This window comes from Coregonus lavaretus (genome assembly GCF_964263955.1).
Source record: "Coregonus lavaretus genome assembly, contig: HAP1_SCAFFOLD_2789, whole genome shotgun sequence".
Classification (NCBI taxonomy): Eukaryota; Metazoa; Chordata; class Actinopteri; order Salmoniformes; family Salmonidae; genus Coregonus; species Coregonus lavaretus.
In genome coordinates this window covers 52,918-73,897 of record NW_028163414.1, presented here as the reverse complement: position 1 = coordinate 73,897, position 20,980 = coordinate 52,918, and the positions used below count along the sequence as shown (strand labels likewise).

Here is a 20,980-nt window from a genome sequence, read left to right as displayed (position 1 = left end):
AGCTGAGTCTCTACTTTTATCCAATGTAAAAAACACAATTTCAAATGTTGCTATTTAAGTCCGAATCGAGCCGGTCGGTCACATTTGACTGCAGTGGCGGCTCCTGAAAAAATTCTCAAGGGGGGCAATTTTTCTGATGATTTAGGTGACCTACACACATTTAAAAAAAGATATGTCCAGCAACAACATGAAGACAGGGGCAGCATATAAGTCAATGCTGATATACACATTACTTGCTTCAAAAAGACTTCATGGTTGAATTGGAAATATGTGCACCTGAGCATAATTCACAACAAGCAAGCAGGAGCTTTTGATAGAGGCTACTGAAAACATTGATGCAAGTTATTGGTAATAAGACATTTTTATAGACTTCCATATTCTGCCCTCTTGTATAGATTTGTGAAAATGAACAGTGATAGACATTTTGCCTGAAAACAGAATTTGAAAATAATTTATAGAAAAGGTAAACACAGCTATCTGTATGGCTTTGTAAAAATGAACAACCATATTCTGGCCAATTGTATAGATTTGTAAATATGATGATGTCTTCTTTCATGCATACATTTTCAAATAAAGCTCTGCTTTGAGAAAGATCGAATGATATTGTTTAATCTTACCTTATGGCCTGCACACTGCTTGTGAAGCTGTCGAGGGCACGTTTGATGAAGACAGCATCGATGTCCTTCTTCTGTAGCTTCTGGTACAGAATGTCGACGTGGGGCATGATTTTGTGAAAAAGCCCCAGGAAAAAAATTAAATCTTCTTGCTATCTATGTACCTCACCACAAGCACCAGCTGTGTCTGTGTAGAAACGTCCGTGGTCTCGTCAGCTTGGATAGCTACGAAGTTCGCCGACTTCACCTCCTCCAAAATATCTTCCCTCATTACCGCTAGCATACACTCCAGTAGCTCGTTTTGAATGGTCTTTGATGTGCCCTTGAAAACTTTAGCATTTTTAAGATGGTCATCAAACACCTCATCTAATTGTGCCACAAAGTTGACAAGTCCAAGAAAAATACCAGGGTTGGTGGAGCCCTCCGTTTCATCTTTGCCTCGCAAAACTAACTCAAACACTCCGCAAAACTTCACACACTGGATTAGCCGGCTGAGGATGTGGCGGTTCTTGCTAACCTCATCGTTGTGGCGGCGGACAGCTAGCCTGTATTCCTCATCCAGTTGAGTGACAATGTTCACTCTCCCCAAAGCAGACAATCTCAAACAGCTATGCAAGTGAGTCTTTGACAGCCCAATTTTTGGAAAATCCTCGGGTGTAGGACTTTCCCCCTTTAGTAGAAACCTGTTGAATTATTAAATTTGGTCTGGGAGGTCCTAATTGTTTCGTTGCCAATTTATCTCGATTTGTTCGCCGACAAAAACGAACTTCTTTCAAAGAAACAATCGAGTTGCATTGAACGCTAGCCATCTTGATTGACGCTGCTACCTGCTCTTTTCTTAGTTATGTTACGTATGACGAAAGCGCGTAAGTGCAAGCCCTCCCGGAACCCATAGAGATTGTATTGAAAGCTCTGATATTTGAAAAAAAACATTTTTTACATGAGAGGCTATGAGACACTTCTGGGCGATTTTCAACCTGACTGAAATCGCCCCAAAACGGGCGGGGCCATTTGAAGCACGACTTTAGCCTGATTGGACATTTAGTGGCAGATCAGACGTCTAGATTAGAACACTAATAACTACTGTTGCCGTAATATAATTGATTAGAAAAAAAGTCCCTTCCTTTTCCCGTTTGGCAGTGCGTCGCCCATATCGCCCTAATGAACACACCGCCCCTGTTTGACTGTATAAAACCTAGCAGTACTACTTATTTCTCTGAGAGTGAGGCAGATATATTATCACTGTGTAAAACCTAGCAGTACTACATATTTCTCTGAGAGTGAGGCAGATATATAGCATTTTGCAAAAAACATGATTATTTGTCTCTCTGAAATGAAACCGTTAAGTGATAGATTTTAAACAAATGCATGTCTCCAATCTCTTTCATAATTTCTTTAAACAACAAAAGCTACTTTACGAACATTTCTGAAAATGGATAAATAGCGTTTTGGAATGAAACTCTTGTTTCCCCATCTGAGCTCAGAGTAGATGAGAGACGTAATGTTTGTCTCTGTTGTGTTGAAGTCCAATCAAGCAGGAGAGACCAGCCTCCCCTGTACCCAGCTGTGTGTCCATGAAGAGTGACCGGTCTATGGATCATCCTATAGTGTTTAGAGAGGGAGACTTTTCTACTGAACAAAGGTAAGAAGAACTCATGGGTCATGGTCAGTGAGTTAAACAACACTGTCTCTAGTCATTTCTCCTCTCCCATTTTCCCATTTATTTTTGTTGTTTTCATAATCCATAGGCTAATCCTTTTTTCCCGTTTTCATAGTCCTAAAACAATATTAACTAAACACAACATTCCCTCCCTGTGTGTGTGTGTGTCAGTGAGTGTGTGTGTGTGTGCACTCCCTGGATGAAGAGGTGTAATCTCTATCCTGATTGCCTAGTCACTTTTACCCCTACCTACATGTACATATTACCTCAATTACCTCAACTACCTGGTACCCCTGCACATTGACTCAGTACTGGTACTCCTTATACAATACAATACAATACAATACACTTAGCCTTAAGATGCTTTTGTGAGACTGGGCCCTGTACAGATCTCATATTACTGTATTGAATTTTGTACATTGGTACAGATTTTATTTTAAAATGTAGTTATTTGTTACATTTGACTGTGTAAAACCTAGCAGTACTACTTATTTCTCTGAGAGTGAGGCAGCTATATATTATTACTGTGTAAAACCTAGTAGTAACACTTATTTCTCTGAGAGTGAGGCAGATATATATTATTACTGTGTAAAACCTAGCAGTACTACTTATTTCTCTGAGAGTGAGGCAGATATATATTATTACTGTGTAAAACCTAGCAGTACTACTTATTTCTCTGAGAGTGAGGCAAATATATATTATGATTGTGTAAAACCTAGCAGTACTACTTATTTCTCTGAGAGTGAGACAGATATATATTACTACCTATAATGTTTAGAGAGGGATACTTTTATAGTGAACAAAGGTAAGAAGAACTCATGGTTCATGGTCAGTGAGTTAAACAACACTGCCTCTAGTCATTTCTCCTTTCCCATTTTACCATTTATTTTTGTTGTTTTCATAATCCATAGGCTAATCCTTTTTTCCATTTTCATAGTCCTGAAACAATATTAATCAAACACAACATTTCTTGTTTGTTTGTTTGTGTGTGTGTGTGTGTGTGTGTGTGTGTGTGTGTTTATTGTGTGTGTGTGTGTGTGTGTGTGTGTGTGTGTGTGTGTGTGTGTGTGTGTGTGTGTGTGTGTGTGTGTGTGTGTGTGTGTGTGTGTGTTTGTGTGTGTGTGTGTGTGTGTACTCCCTGGATGAGGAGATGTAATCTCATGTTTTGTCCACAGAAACCAACAGGAGACATCAGAGTCAGAGATTCTCAGTGGTCAGTCTTCCCAGAGTCATCAAACAGACCTGGCCTCCATATTCAGTGTATGTGGTCCTGTTATGTACATTTGTTTTTGTTTACCTCACGTAAAGTTGATCTGTCAATCATTCATTAATGTGTTAATGAGAAAGCATTTAGTCTCTTGCTCAACTTATTTACTTTATTTATTTCAGTTGCTTGAAGAGAATATTATGACATTTGTGAAGAACGAGCTGAAGATGTTCAAGAGGATTCTTAGTCCAGAACTCCCAGAAGGCTTTGAGAGTCAGAAGCAGGATAAGGAAGTGGTGGATGCTGAAGATGAGAAGCAGGAGAGCATCGCCAGAGAGGGGGCTCTGAAGATCACACTGCACTTCCTGAGGAAAATGAACCAGAAGGAGCTTGCTGACACACTGGAGAAAAGTAAGAGCTGTCTGCCTCATGTTGAATGCTGTTTTAGAACGAACATTTAAAAGCTGTAGCTAAAGTACAGCTAAAGTAGCTGTGTAACTCAATGATATTGTAGCAGCCTTAACACAACACCTAGTGACCTCGTCAAACTTTATAACACAGTCCTACAATACTGTAGGCATTAAAACAGACGTAATATTAATATCCTCTGTGTTATTTATAGATTCAGATGAGCTTGCTGTGATTTGCCAACGTGAACTCAAATCTAATCTAAAGAAGAAGTTTCAATGTGTATTTGAGGGGATCGCTAAACAAGGAAACCCAACACTTCTCAATAAGATCTACACAGAGCTCTACATCACAGAGGGTGGAAACGGAAAGGTCAATAATGAACATGAGCTGAGACAGATTGAGACAACAACCAGGAAACAAGCAAGACCAGAGACTGCAATCAAATGTAACGACATCTTCAAACCCTTAACTGGACAAGACAAACTTATCAGAACTGTGCTGACAAAGGGAGTCGCTGGCATTGGAAAAACAGTCTCTGTCCAGAAATTCATTTTGGACTGGGCTGAAGGAAAAGTAAATCAGGATATCCAATTTTTATTTTCATTCCCTTTTCGGGAGCTGAATTTGATGAAAGGGGAAAAACACACTTTGATTGAACTTCTCAATCACTTCTCAATGGAAACCAAAGAATCAAGAATCTCCAACTACGACAAGTACAAAGTTCTGTTCATCTTTGATGGTCTGGATGAGTGCCGACTGCCCCTAGACTTCCAGAAGAACAAGATCTGTTGTGACGCCACAGAGTCAACCTCAGTGGATGTTCTGCTGACAAATCTCATCAAGGGAAATCTGCTTCCCTCTGCTCTCCTCTGGATAACTACCCGACCTGCAGCAGCCAATAAGATCCCTTCAGTGTGTGTTGACCAGGTGACAGAGGTACGAGGGTTCAATGACCCACAGAAGGAGGAGTACTTCAGGAAGAGATTCAGTGATGAGGACCTGGCCAGCAGAATCATCTCACACATAAAAACATCAAGGAGCCTCCACATCATGTGCCACATTCCAGTCTTCTGTTGGATTTCTGCAACAGTCCTTGAACACATGCTGAAACATAAGACAGAAGAGATGCCCAAGACTCTGACTAAGATGTACACACACCTTGTGGAGTTTCATACCAAACAGAAGAATGAAAAGTATCTTGAGAAAGAAAAGACAGGTCCACACTGGAATAAAGAGAGCATTATGTCACTTGGAAAACTGGCTTTTCAACAGCTTGTGAATGGCAATCTGATTTTCTATGAAGAAGACCTGAAAGAGGCTGGCATTGATGTCAATGAAGCCTCAGTGTACTCAGGATTGTGCACACAGCTCTTTAAAGAGGAATGTGTGCTGTACCAGGACAAGGTGTACTGCTTCGTGCATCTGAGCATTCAGGAGTTTCTGGCTGCTGTATTTGTGTTCCTCTCATTCTTCAACAACAATGAGAATCTAATGGCCGAACCTCAAGTTACTGAAGTTACTGTCTACAAGAGTGCTGTGGATAAAGCCTTACAAAGTGAGACAGGAAACCTGGACCTGTTCCTCCGCTTCCTTCTGGGCCTCTCACTGGAGTCCAATCAGAAGCACTTACGAGGTCTACTGACAAAGACAAGAAGCAGCTCACAGTGCCATGAAGAAACAGTCAAGTACATCAAGGAGAAGATCAGGAAGAATCCCTCTCCAGAGAGGTGCATCAATCTGTTCCACTGTCTGAATGAACTGAATGACCATTCTCTAGTGGAGGACATCCAAAGCTACCTGAGATCAGGAAGTCTCTCAGAAGCCGAACTGTCACCTGCACAGTGGTCAGCTCTGGTCTTTGTGTTGCTGACTTCAGAAAAGGAGCTGGATGTGTTTGACCTGAAGAAATACTCCAGATCAGAGGAAGGTCTTCTGAGGCTGCTGCCAGTGGTCAATGCCTCCAGAGCTGCTCTGTGAGTACATAACATTACATTGAAGTACTAATCATCAGGAAGAAATATTTAGTTTAGAGAAAATATGTATTATATTATCATACATTAGCATAATGTGTTTGTGAAGTCATGATGATCTCTCTGTCAGGCTGTCATGCTGTGGAGTCACAGAGAAAGGCTTCCCTGGCCTCAGCTCTGATGTCAAACCCCTCAAATCTGAGATGTTGATACATCCATTTATGAATATAGATGCCAGGTTTCAGGACACTGATCTGTATCTGAAAATGTTGAAAAAATATACTGCCACTATTTTCACCACCAAAGAATAGCACTTTGAATTTAAAATGATTTGACACTTTTTGCAGGCTGTCAGGCTGTGGAGTCACAGAGGAAGGCTGTTCTTCTCTGGTCTCAGCTCTGAAGTCAAACCCCTCACACCTCAGAGAGCTGGACCTGAGTAACAATGACCTGAAGGATTCAGGAGTGAAGCTGCTCTCTGCTGGACTGGGGAATCCCCACTGTAAACTGGAGACTCTGAGGTCAGTATTCCTGTAGTTGGTCAACAAGTGATAACTGTTCACCAGATCCACATGTGTTTAAAAGGGACACATAGTCTACACGATATGTGTTTGGACAGTGAAGCTTACAGTTTTAAATTTGGCGCTATGCTCCAGCATTTTGGATTTGAGATACAATGTTTCATATTAGGCGACAGTACAGAATGTCACCTTTTATTTGAGGGTATTCATAAATATCTGTTTTACCTATTAGAAATGAAACCAATGTATGTAGTTCTCCCATTTGAAGAATTCCTAATGATTTGGACTAATTCACTTATTGTATTAAAGCAGTCAAAAGTTTAGTATTTGGTCCCATGTCCTGTCATTTTGGAGTCACTTCACTTGTATTGTCAGTAAGAATAGAAGATGTTTCTGAACACATCTACATTCATGTGGATGATACTATGATTATGAATAATCATTAATTAATCGTGAATGATGATGAATGAGAAAGTTACAGAGGAACAAGGATCATACCCCCTCTGTTATTGGTAATGGTGAGAGGTTAGTATGTTTTGTTGTATCCTCTGTAACTTTCTCACTCATTATTATTCATGATTCATTCATGATTTTTCTTAATCATGGCATCATTAGGATTAATTTAGTAGTGTTTAGAAACATGTTATCTACTCACAGACATAAGATTGATCCAGTCATCTTCCACAATTCAGTTAATATTGGGCAAAACATAACCCAAAACACAACCAAAACAAACTGCAAATGCAACCAACAAGTTTGGGACCAAATACGACACTTTTCACTAGTTTAATAAATATAAGTGAATTGGTCAGAATACTTATGATTCTTCAAACGTGGGGACAAGATACATAAAATGCTTTCATTTCTAAACAGTGAAAATACTTCAAATAAAAAGGTGACATTATCACGGCTCAAGATAAGACCCAGATGCAGACAGTTCGAAATAACAAAAGATGATTTACAAAACAGGGGGCAGGCAAACGACAGGTCAAGGGCAGACAGAGGTCAGTAATCCAGGGTGGTGTGACAAGGTACAGAACGGCAGAAAGTCTCAGGGTCAGGGCAGGCAGAGGTCAATAATCCAGGGTGGTGTAACAAGGTACAGAACGGCAGGCAGTCTCAGGGTCAGGGCAGGCAGAGGTCAATAATCCAGGGTGGTGTAACAAGGTACAGAACGGCAGGCAGTCTCAGGGTCACGGCAGGCAGAATGGTCAAAACTGGGAAAACTAGAAAACAGGGACTAAAGCGAAACAGGAGTATGGGGAAAACTGCTGGTAAACTTGACGAGACAAGACGAACTGCCAACAGACAAACAGAGAACACAGGTATAAATACACTGGGGATAATGGGGAAGATGGGCGACACCTGGAGGGGGGTGGAGACAATCACTAAGACAGGTGAAACAGATCAGGGTGTGACAACATTATATACTGTCACCTTAAATGAAACATTTGATCTCAATTCTAAAATGCTGGAGAATAGAGCCAAATTCAAAATGTTAGCTTCACTGTCAAAATAGATATGGTGTGGACTGTATACTCAATACAATCTAAATCTGATACCTCACTGTCTGTCTTTTGACTGATACTGCTTTTTAAACTGCTCTCGTCAGTTTACTCAAATATTTGTTTTTTGTTTTTCGCTCTAAAAGTAATACTTTGATAATTTGTAATGTATAATAATTATACATCCATTTAAACTCAGCAAAAAAAAGAAATGTCCCTTTTTCAGGACCCTGTCTTTCAAAGATAATTCGTAAAAATCTGAATAACTTCACAGATCGTCATTGTAAAGGGTTTAAACACTGTTTCCCATGCTTGTTCAATGAACCATAAACAATTAATGAACATACATCAGTGGAACGGTCGTTAAAATACTAACAGCTTACAGACGGTAGGCAATTAAGGTCACAGTTATGAAAACTTAGGACACTAAAGAGGCCTTTCTACTGATTTTGAAAAATACCAAATGAAAGATGCCTAGGGTCCCTGCTCATCTGCGTGAACGTGCCTTAGGCATGCTGCAAGGAGGCATGAGGACTGCAGATGTGGCCAAGTCAATAAATTGCAATGTCCGTACTGTGAGACGCCTAAGACAGCGCTACAGGGAGACAGGACAGACAGCTGATCATCCTCGCAGTGGCAGACCACGTCTAACAACACCTGCACAGGATCGGTACATCCGAACATCACACCTGCGGGACAGGTACAGGATGGCAACAACAACTGCCTGAGTTACACCATGAATGCACAATCCCTTCATCAGTGCTCAGACTCCGCAATAGGCTGAGAGAGGCTGGACTGAGAGCTTGTAGGCCTGTTGTAAGGCAGGTCCTCACCACACATCACCGGTAACAACATCGCCTATGGGCACAAACCCACCGTCGCTGGACCAGACAGGACTGGCAAAAAGTGCTCTTCACCGACGAGTCACGGTTTTGTCTCACGAGGGGTGATGGTCGGATTTGCGTTTATCGTCGAAGGAATGAGCGTTACACCGAGGCCTGTACTCTGGAGCGGGATCGATTTGAAGGTGGAGGGTCCATCATGGTCTGGGGCGGTGTGTCACAGCATCATCCGACTGAGCGTGTTGTCATTGCAGGCCATCTCAACGCTGTGCGTTACAGGGAAGACATCCTCCTCCCTCATGTGGTACCCTTCCTGCAGGCTCATCCTGACATGACTCTCCAGCATGACAATGCCACCAGCCATACTGCTCGTTCTGTGTGTGATTTCCTGCAAGACAGGAATGTCAGAGTTCTGCCATGGCCAGCGAAGAGCCCGGATCTCAATCCGATTGAGCACGTCTGGGACCTGTTGGATAGGAGGGTGAGGACTAGGGCCATTCCCCCCAGAAATGTCTGGGAACTTGCAGGTGCCTTGGTGGAAGAGTAGGGTAACATCTCACAGCAAGAACTGGGAAATCTGGTGCAGTCCATGAGGAGGAGATGCACTGCAGTACTTAATGCAGCTGGTGGCAACACCAGATATTGACTGTTACTTTTGATTTTGACACCCCCTTTGTTCAGGGACACATTATTCAATTTCTGTTAGTCACATGTCTGTGGCACTTGTTCAGTTTATGTCTCTGTTGTTGAATCTTGTTATGTTCATACAAATATTTACACATGTTAAGTTTGCTCAAAATAAACGCAGTTGACATTGAGAGTTTTGGCAGGTTTCAGGACACTGACATATCACAAAATGTTGAAAAAATATACTGGCACTCTGCTTTCACAGCCAGCGAATAGCGATGTTATTTAAACATTATTTGACTCTTTGCAGGCTGTCAGGCTGTCTAATCACAGAGGAAGGCTGTTCTTCTCTGGTCTCAGCTCTGAAGTCAAACCCCTCACACCTGAGAGAGCTGGATCTGAGTAACAATGATCTGAATGATTCAGGAGTGAAGCTTCTGTCTGCTGGACTGGAGAATTCCCATTGTAAACTGGAGACTCTGAGGTCAGGATTCCTGTATTTGGTCAACAAGTGATAACTGTTCACCAGATCCACATGTGTTTACCAGGCACACATAGTCCACACCATATGTGTTTGGACAGTGAAGCTTACAGTTTTACATTTGGTGCTATGCTCCAGCATTTTGGATTTGGATTTGAGATTTTGGATTTGTTTCATATTAGGCAACAGTACAGAATGTCCCCTTTTATTTGAAGGTATTCATACATATATGTTTTACCATTTAGAATTGAGAAAGTTTTAATTAGTTGGACAAATTCACTTATAGTGTATCAAAGTAGTCATACGTTTAGTATTTGGTCCCATATTCCTTCCCTGCAGTGATTACATCAAGCTTGTGATTCTACAAACTTTTTGAGTGCATTTGCAGTTTGTTTTGGTTGTGTTTTGGATGATGTTTTTCCTAATAGAAACTGAATGGTGAATAATGTCCTGTCATTTTGGAGTTATTAATTTGTATTGTCAGTAAGAATAGAATATGTTTCTGAACACTTCTACATTCATGTGGATGCTACCATGATAATGAATAATCATGAATGAATCGTGAATGATGATGAATGAGAAAGTTACAGAGGAACAAGGATCATACCCCCTCTGTTATTGGTAATGGTGAGAGGTTAGCATGTTTGTTGTAGCCTCTGTAACTTAATCATTCATAATTGTTCATGATTCATTCATGATTTTTCTTAATCATGGAATCATAAGGATTCATTTAGTAGTGTTTAGAAACATGTTATCTACTCAATTAGAAATAAATACTCAACTTTTGACTATAATACACTATAAGTGTATTGGTCAGAATACTTATGACTTCTTCAAATGGGGGGGACTAGATACATAAAGTGCTTTCATTTCTAAAAGGTGAAACAGATATGTATTAAAATACCCTCAAATAAAAGGTGACATTATATACTGTCACCTCATATGAAACATTTAATCTCAAATCCAAAATGCTGGAGTACAGATCCACATTTAAAATGTTAGCTTCACTGTCAAACTAGATATGGTGTGGACTGTATACTCAATACAATCTAAATCTGATACCTCACTGTCTGTCTTTTGACTGATACAGCTTTTTAAACTGGTCTCGTCAGTCTGATAAAATATTTGTACTATACGTGTTTCTATCTACAAGCAATATTATGATAATTTCTAATAATGATACATTAATTTATGAATATATATGGCAGGTTTCAGGAGACTGATGTATCTGAAAATGTTGAAAAAATATACTGCCAATATTTTGACCACCAAGAAAAGCAGTGTGATTTTAAAATGATTTTACTCTTTGCAGGCTGTCACGCTGTCTAGTCACAGAGGAAGGCTGTGCTTCTCTGGTCTCAGCTCTGAAGTCAAACCCCTCACACCTGAGAGAGCTGGACCTGAGCTACAATCACCCAGGAGACTCAGGAGTCAGACTGCTCTCTGCTGCACTGGAGGATCCACACTGCAGACTGGAGAAACTCAAGTATGTAGAGGGTTCATGTCAATGTTCATATCAGACATGTTGGAATTATCAAGCTAGTTAAGACAAATATTCTGACCACCACTTGGACTAAGTTATATGCTGAACGTGTGTGTGTGAGTGTGTGTGTGTGTTTGTGTGTGTGTGTGTGTGTGTGTGAGTGAGTTAATGTGTATTCCTCAATGACTGTCTGTTCTTCTGCTTACCGCTACAGTGTGGAACATGGTGGAGAGTACACAATGAAACCTGGACTTAGAAAATGTGAGTGTTGACTGCTGTGAAGAATATGACTAAGAATAAGTCTTAATTCAAGTGAAGTCAAAGTCAAAGACCACCATCATTACTTACTTGGTAATATTAAATATCAGCTTTAGTTCTACAGAAGCACAAATCAGGGACACCAAAGAGTTGCTTTGACAATGTGTGTGTGTCTGTGTATTACATTTACATTTACGTCATTTAGCAGACGCTCTTATCCAGAGCGCCTTACAAATTGGTGCATTCACTTTATGAAAGCCAGTGGGACAACCACTTTACAATTATTATTATTATTATTTATTTTTTAAATGGGGGGGGGGGGTTGGGGAGGGGGGTAGAATGATTACTTTTATACTATCCCAGGTATTCCTTCAAGAGGTAGGGTTTCAAGTGTCTCTGGAAGGTGGTCAGTGACTCCGCTGTCCTGGCGTCGTGGGGGAGCTTGTTCCACCATTGGGGTGCCAGAGCAGCGAACAGTTTTGACTGGGCTGAGCGGGAACTGTGCTACCGCAGAGGTAGTGGGGCCAGCAGGCCAGAGGTGGATGAACGCAATGCCCTCGTTTGGGTGTAGGGATTGATCAGAGCCTGAAGGTAAGGAGGTGCCGTTCCCCTCACAGCTCCGTAGGCAAGCACCATGGTCTTGTAGCAGATGCGAGCTTCAACTGGAAGCCAGTGGAGTGTGCGGAGGAGCGGGGTGACGTGAGAGAACTTGGGAAGGTTGAACACCAGACGGGCTGCAGCGTTCTGGATGAGTTGTAGGGGTTTAATGGCACAGGCTGGGAGCCCAGCCAACAGCGAGTTGCAGTAATCCAGACGGGAGATGACAAGTGCCCTGATTAGGACCTGTGCCGCTTCTTGTGTAAGGTAGGGTCGTACTCTGCGAATGTTGTTGAGCATGAACCTACAGGATCGGGTCACTGCTTTGATGTTAGCGGAGAACGACAGGGTGTTGTCCAGGGTCACGCCAAGGTTCTTTGCACTCTGGGAGGAGGACACAACGGAGTTGTCAACCGTGATGGCGATATCATGGAACGGGCAGTCCTTCCCCGAGAGGAAGAGCAGCTCCGTCTTGCCGAGGTTCAGCTTGAGGTGGTGATCCGACATCCACACTGATATGTCTGCCAGACATGCAGAGATGCGATTCGCCACCTGGTTATCAGAAGAAAATTAAAGGAGAAAATTAATTGTGTGTTGTCTGCGTAACAATGATAGGAGAGACCATGTGAGGATATGACAGAGCCAAGTGACTTGGTGTATAGGTAGAATAGGAGAGGGCCTAGAACTGAGCCCTGCGGGACACCAGTGGTGAGAGCATGTGGTGCGGAGACAGATTCTCGCCACGCCACCTGGTAGGAGCGACCTGTCAGGTAGGACGCAATCCAAGAGTGAGCCGCGCCGGAGATGCCCAACTCGGAGAGGGTGGAGAGGAGGATCTGATGGTTCACAGTATCAAAGGCAGCAGACAGGTCTAGAAGGATGAGAGCAGAGAGAGAGTTAGCTTTAGCAGTGTGGAGAGCCTCCGTGACACAGAGAAGAGCAGTCTCAGTTGAATGACCAGTCTTGAAACCTGACTGGTTTGGATCAAGAAGGTAATTCTGAGAGAGATGGCAGGAGAGTTGGCTATAGATGGCACGTTCAAGAGTTTTGGAGAGAAAAGAAAGAAGGGATACTGGTCTGTAGTTGTTGACATCGGAGTGATCGAGTGTAGGATTTTTGAGGAGGGGTGCAACTCTCGCTCTCTTGAAGATGGAAGGGACATAGCCAGCGGACAAGGATGAGTTGATGAGCGAGGTGAGGTAAGGGAGAAGGTCTCCGGAAATGGTCTGGAAAAGAGAGGAGGGGATAGGGTCAAGCAGGCAGGTTGTTGGGCGGCCGGCCGTCACAAGTCGCACAATTTCATCTGGAGAGAGAGGGGAGAAAGAAGTCAAAGCATAGGGTAGGGCAGTGTGAGCAGGACCAGCGGTGTCATTTGACTTAATAAATGAGGATCGGATGTCGTCAACCTTCTTTTCAAAATGGTTGACGAAGTCATCCACAGAGAGGGAGGAGGGAGGGGGAGGGGAAGGAGGATTCAGCAGGGAGGAGAAGGTGGCAAAGAGCTTCCTAGGGTTAGAGGCAGAGGCTTGAAATGTAGAGTGGTAGAAAGTGGCTTTAGCAGCAGAAACGGAGGAAGAGAATGTAGAGAGGAGGGAGTGGAAAGATGCCAGGTCAGCAGGGAGTCTAGTAGCGTTGGAGGAGAGCGAGAGAGAAAAGGATACAAAGTAGTGGTCAGAGACTTGGAGGGGAGTTGTAGTGAGATTAGTAGAAGAACAGCATCTAGTAAAGATTGTGAGTAGGGGGGGACGGTGAGAGGGTGAGGTCAAAAGAGGAAAGGAGTGGAAAGAAGGTGGCAGAGAGAAATGAGTCAAAGGCAGACGTAGGGAGGTTAAAGTCACCCAGAACTGTGAGGGATGAGCCATCCTCAGGAAAGGAACTTATCAAGGCGTTAAGCTCATTGATGAACTCTCCAAGGGAACTTGGAGGGTGATAAATGACAAGGATGTTAAGCTTGAATGTGCTTGTGACTGTAACAGCATGGAATTCAAATGAGGAGATAGACAGATGGGTCAGGGGGAAAAGAGAGAATGTCCACTTGGGAGAGATGAGGATTCCTGTATCACCGCCGCGCTGACCAGATGCTCTCGGGGTATGCGAGAACACATGATCAGACGAGGAAAGAGCAGTAGGAGTAGCAGTGTTTTCTGTGGTAATCCATGTTTCCGTCAGCGCCAAGAGGTCGAGGGACTGGAGGGTGGCATAGGCTGAGATGAACTCTGCCTTGTTGGCCGCAGAACGGCAGTTCCAGAGGCTACCGGAGACCTGGAACTCCACGTGGGTCGCGCGTGCAGGGACCACCAGATTAGAGTGGTAGCAGCCACGCCGTGTGAAGCGTTTGTATGGCCTGTGAGGAGAGGAGAGAACAGGGATAGACAGACACATAGTTGACAGGCTACTGAAAAGGCTACAATAATGCAAAGGAGATCGGAATGAAATTAATTAAACATCTGGGAAAGCTAGAGAGCAGGGCCTCCCTCACGTTTCACTGAAACACTCAAATATAACTCTCCCAACTTCCACTTTAGAGATTATAATTGTTGTAAATTACAGTGGTTTAATGTTTTCTAGGAATAGACTAACTTAGTTTATTCATCTAGCTAACTTGGTACAGTATTCTAACATGAAACCGCCCAGGGCACCGTATCCTATGACGCCATAGCTAACTAGCATGCTAGCTTCCAATAACACACGGTTTAGCACCAATACTCGGTTACAACAGACTACCAATAGTGTGTTAACACGCTAAACAGATCATTCGTGTCCGTGTCTAACGTTGTGTAAGGTTTTGGGTTAGTTTTAACAGTTTGAGTGAGTAAGTCGTCAACTTATTCAGCCAGTTAGTTAGCTAGCTAGAATAGTTAGCATATTAGCTAGCCATTACGCTCTGTCAGCGAACAAACCCCTCCCCCCACAGTATTAAACACAGAGAGCCAAGCTAATGTTAACTAGTCACCCATGTCTTGAACTCCTTTTGAAAGACTCTCGTTACCAGTATGTAAAGATAAAAAATAAATATAGGTTATACCCTTAGTAGCTACTGATAGCTAGTTAAGTGTAAAGCTAGCTACTGAATCGATTTAGCCAGTTCGCGTCAACGGAGAGAAAGCGTCTCCAAATATTACAGCTAGGTCGTTCCAGCTGTTGTTGAGTTAGCTATCCAGGTAGCAACAAGCTAGCTACATTTCGAGTACAGTAGCTACTAACTACCTAACGTTAACGTTTCAGATAATGAGGTTAGAAAAACAGCTGAATGGTAGGTAGCTAGCTAGCATAATTACAGGTACTATTAAGCGTGAAATAACATTGGAAACAACTATCCACAGTTGCTAATAGTTACCATTAGCTACCCGCTAGCTAGCTAGTTTTATTGGTCCAGGTAGTGGGTTAGCTAGCCTCGTGCTTCACCGGGCTCAGTGAATGCAATACTAACCTACAATAGCTACCTAGATAAACTATCTACAATACCTAACTACAATAATTACAGGTACTCTTAGGCGTGAAATAACATTGGAAACAACTATCCACAGTTGCTAATAGTTACCAGTAGCTACCCGCTAGCTAGCTAGCTTTATTGGTCCAGGTAGTGGGTTAGCTAGCCTCGTGCTTCACCAGGCTCAGGCGAATACAATACAAGAACTACCTGGATAAACTACCTACAATTCCTAACTACAATTCCCAACTACAATACCTACCTACAATCTAAATGCATGGTTTAAGCTTTACTTTACTCGACACCATGTACAGTGGGGAGAACAAGTATTTGATACACTGCAGATTTTGCAGGTTTTCCTACTTACAAAGCATGTAGAGGTCTGTAATTTTTATCATAGGTTCACTTCAACTGTGAGAGACGGAATCTAAAACAAAAATCCAGAAAATCACATTGTATGATTTTTAAGTAAATCATTTGCATTTTATTGCATGACATAAGTATTTGATACATCAGAAAAGCAGAACTTAATATTTGGTACAGAAACCTTTGTTTGCAATTACAGAGATCATACGTTTCCTGTAGGTCTTGACCAGGATTGCACACACTGCAGCAGGGATTTTGGCCCACTCCTCCATACAGACCTTCTGCAGATCCTTCAGGTTTCAGGGCTGTCGCTGGGCAATACGGACTTTCAGCTCCCTCCAAAGATGTTCTATTGGGTTCAGGTCTGCGGACTGGCTAGGCCACTCCAGGACCTTGAGATGCTTCTTACGGAGCCACTCCTTAGTTGCCCTGGCTGTGTTTCGGGTCGTTGTCATGCTGGAAGACCCAGCCACGACCCATCTTCAATGCTCTTACTGAGGGAAGGAGGTTGTTGGCCAAGATCTCTCGATACATGGCCCCATCCATCCTCCCCTCAATACGGTGCAGTCGTCCTGTCCCCTTTGCAGAAAAGCATCCCCAAACCATGATGTTTCCACCTCCATGCTTCCCGGTTGGGATGGTGTTCTTGGGGTTGTACTCATCCTTCTTCTTCCTCCAAACACGGCGAGTGGAGTTTAGACCAAAAAGCTCTATTTTTGTCTCATCAGACCACATGACTTTCTCCCATTCCTCCTCTGGATCATCCAGATGGTCATTGTCAAACTTCAGACGGGCCTGGACATGCGCTGGCTTGAGCAGGGGGACCTTGCGTGCGCTGCAGGATTTTAATCCATGACCGCGTAGTGTGTTACTAATGGTTTTCTTTGAAACTGTGGTCCCAGCTCTCTTCAGGTCATTGACCAGGTCCTCCCGTGTAGTTCTGGGCTGATCCCTCACCTTCCTCATGATCATTGATGCCCCCCGAGGTGAGATCTTGCATGGAGCCCCAGGCCGAGGATGATTGACCGTCATCTTGAACTTCTTCCATTTACTAATAATTGTGCCAAGAGTTGTTGCCTTCTCACCAAGCTGCTTGCCTATTGTCCTATAGCCCATCCCAGCCTTGTGCAGGTCTACAATTTTATCCCTGATGTCCTTACACAGCTCTCTGGTCTTGGCCATTGTGGAGAGGTTGGAGTCTGTTTGATTGAGTGTGTGGACAGGTGTCTTTTATACAGGTAACGAGTTCAAACAGGTGCAGTTAATACAGGTAATGAATGGAGAACAGGAGGGCTTCTTAAAGAAAAACTAACAGGTCTGTGAGAGCCGGAATTCTTACTGGTTGGTATGTGATCAAATACTTATGTCATGCAATAAAATGCAAATTATTTACTTAAAAATCATACAATGTGATTTTCTGGATTTTTGTTTTAGATTCCGTCTCTCACAGTTGAAGTGTACCTATGATAAAAATGACAGACCTCTACATGCTTTGTAAGTAGGAAAACCTGCAAAATCGGCAGTGTATCAAATACTTGTTCTCCCCACTGTAAAGAAGAAGCCAAGCTAACCTCCCGCTTAGAGAAACACAACCTTACCCCATCGCGTCCCCCCAGCTTGTGTAGGTGTGTTCGTTTACATTAGAAACGTGTGTGTGTGTTCATGTACAGTGAGGGAAAAAAGTATTTGATCCCCTGCTGATTTTGTACGTTTGCCCACTGACAAAGACATGATCAGTCTATAATTTTAATGGTAGGTTTATTTTACCAGTGAGAGACAGAATAACAACAAAAAAATCCAGAAAAACATATGTCAAAAATGTTATAAATTGATTTGCATTTTAATGAGGGAAATAAGTATTTGACCCCCTCTCAATCAGAAAGATTTCTGGCTCCCAGGTGTCTTTTATACAGGTAACAAGCTGAGATTAGGAGCACACTCTTAAAGGGAGTGCTCCTAATCTCAGCTTGTTTCCTGTATAAAAGACACCTGTCCACAGAAGCAATCAATCAATCAGATTCCAAACTCTCCACCATGGCCAAGACCAAAGAGCTCTCCAAGGATGTCAGGGACAAGATTGTAGACCTACACAAGGCTGGAATGGGCTACAAGACCATCGCCAAGCAGCTTGGTGAGAAGGTGACAACAGTTGGTGCGATTATTCGCAAATGGAAGAAACGCAAAATAACTGTCAATCTCCCTCGGCCTGGGGCTCCATGCAAGATCTCACCTCGTGGAGTTGCAATGATCATGAGAACGGTGAGGAATCAGCCCAGAACTACACGGGAGGATCTTGACAATGATCTCAAGGTAGCTGTTTTTCTGCTAAGGGGACAGGGCAACTTCACCACATCAAAGGGACGATGGACGGGGCCATGTATCGTCAAATCTTGGGTGAGAACCTCCTTCCCTCAGCCAGGGCATTGAAAATGGGTCGTGGACGGGTATTCCAGCATGACACTGACCCAAAACACATGGCAACAAAGGAGTGGCTCAAGAAGAAGCACATTAAGGTCCTGGAGTGGCCTAGCCAGTCTCCAGACCTTAATCCCATAGAAAATCTGTGGAGGGAGCTGAAGGTTCGAGTTGCCAAACGTCAGCCTCGAAACCTTAATGACTTGGAGAAGATCTGCAAAGAGGAGTGGGACAAAATCCCTCCTGAGATGTCTGCAAACCTGGTGGCCAACTACAAGAAACGTCTGACCTCTGTGATTTCCAACAAGGGTTTTGCCACCAAGTACTATGTCATGTTTTGCAGAGGGGTCAAATACTGATTTCCCTCATTAAAATGCAAATCAATTTATAACATTTTTGACAAGCGTTTTTCTGGATTTTTTTGTTGTTATTCTGTCTCTCACTGTTCAAATAAACCTACCATTAAAATTATAGACTAATCATTTCTTTGTCAGTGGGCAAACGTACAAAATCAGCAGGGGATCAAATACTTTTTTCCCTCACTGTATGCATGTGTGAGTGTGTGTGTGTGAGTGTGTGTGTGTGTGTGTAATTAATGGGAATACGTGTGTTTTATATTACCATACAGTATAACATATGATCATTGAACAAGTCTCAAGTTACCTTAACTTCTCCTTTTGATACCTAGAAACATCTACATTAAATGAATTAGTGAAAAGTGAGTTAACATTCTAATGTGAATGATGATGATTTCTAATTTTGTGTCTGGTTTCATCCATCAGATGTCTGTGATCTCACACTGGACCCAAACACAGCAAACAGACTTGTCTCTCTGTCTGAGGAGAACAGAAAGGTGACACGTAGGAAAGAGGAGCAGCCGTATCCTGATCACCCAGAGAGATTTGAGGACAGGGAACAGGTGCTGTGTAGAGAGGGTCTGACTGGGCGCTGTTACTGGGAGGTAGAGTGGAGCGGGAGTGTGGCTGGTATAGGAGTGGCATATAAAGGAATCAGCAGGAGAGGATGGGGTACTGACTGTGGGATTGGATGGAATGACAAGTCCTGGAGTCTGTTCTGCTCTGACAACCGTTACTCTGCTTGTCACAATAATAAGTCCACTACCATAGACGTCCCCCCCTCCAGCCCCACAGAGTAGGAGTGTATCTGGACTGGCCAGCCGGCACTCTGTCCTTCTACAGAGTCTCCTCTGACACACTGACCCACCTGTACACATTCCACACCACATTCACTGAGCCCCTCTATCCAGGGTTTAATGTTTGGGTTGATGCCTCAGTGTCCCTGTGTCAGGTGGTCCCTGTGTCAAACACAACATGATGTTTCACTCTAATCATGTGTTTTATGTTTGATTAGAATATGGCATTTAAATACACAGAGTAACACACCAGTTTGGGCCAGTTTATTCCTGTAAATAATAACCATGGTAACTCTGTGTCTGTCTCTTTCCGTGATCCTGCGCCCTTTGAGAACGGTTCAGATGCACCACTCACACATACAGGACACACACACGTCCGTGTTTATACTACCTACTGGGGACACCTGTTCTGGAACCACAGTCCCATCTGGGACAATAACTGTTTAGGGCAAAAGGGCAAGATGGATTCTAATGTAGATACGTTTGTATTGGTAGAACCGTCTGGCCTTTCAGCATATAAATACCTGCTAGAGATCGTTTTCGGGGATCCTCATTAGCAAGGTGGTCAAACATAAGAACCCAGACTTGATAAATAGCATCAACTATTGTAAAGCATGAATTGATGGATATACACTGCTCAAAAAAATAAAGGGAACACTTAAACAACACATCCTAGATCTGAATGAATGAAATAATCTTATTAAATACTCTTTTCTTTACATAGTTAAATGTGCTGACAACAGAATCACACAAAAATTATCAATGGAAATCAAATGTATCAACCCATGGAGGTCTGGATTTGGAGTCACCCTCAAAATTAAAGTGGAAAACCACACTACTGGCTGATCCAACTTTGATGTAATGTCCTTAAAACAAGTCAAAATGAGGCTCAGTAGCGTGTGTGGCCTCCACGTGCCTGTATGACCTCCCTACAACGCCTGGGCATGCTCCTGATGAGGTGGCAGATGGTGTCCTGAGGGATCTCCTCCCAGACCTGGACTAAAGCATCCGCCAACTCCTGGACAGTCTGTGGTGCAACGTGGCGTTGGTGGATGGAGCGAGACATGTGTTCAATTGGATTCAGGTCTGGAGAACGGGCGGGCCAGTCCATAGCATCAATGCCTTCCTCTTGCAGGAACTGCTGACACACTCCAGCCACATGAGGTCTAGCATTGTCTTGCATTAGGAGGAACCCAGGGCCAACCGCACCAGCATATGGTCTCACCAGGGGTCTGAGGATCTCATCTCGGTACCTAATGGCAGTCAGGCTACCTCTGGTGAACACATGGAGGGCTGTGCGGCCCCCCAAAGAAATGCCACCCCACACCATGACTGACCCACCGCCAAACCGGTCATGCTGGATGATGTTGCAGGCAGCAGAACGTTCTCCACGGCGTCTCCAGACTCTGTCACGTCTGTCACATGTGCTCAGTGTGAACC

The 20,980-nt window shown here is 43.2% G+C and overlaps 1 pseudogene across 1 annotated transcript; it reads left to right on the top strand.

Annotated features, from left to right (window-relative positions):
- Positions 1-4,438: 4,438 nt before the first annotated feature.
- On the top strand, positions 4,439-19,877 carry LOC311118166 (NLR family CARD domain-containing protein 3-like; annotated as a pseudogene). Its single transcript has 6 exons — positions 4,439-5,865; positions 6,210-6,366; positions 9,774-9,841; positions 11,151-11,324; positions 11,536-11,582; positions 19,170-19,877. The product of its transcript is annotated as an NLR family CARD domain-containing protein 3-like (transcript).
- Positions 19,878-20,980: the final 1,103 nt, after the last annotated feature.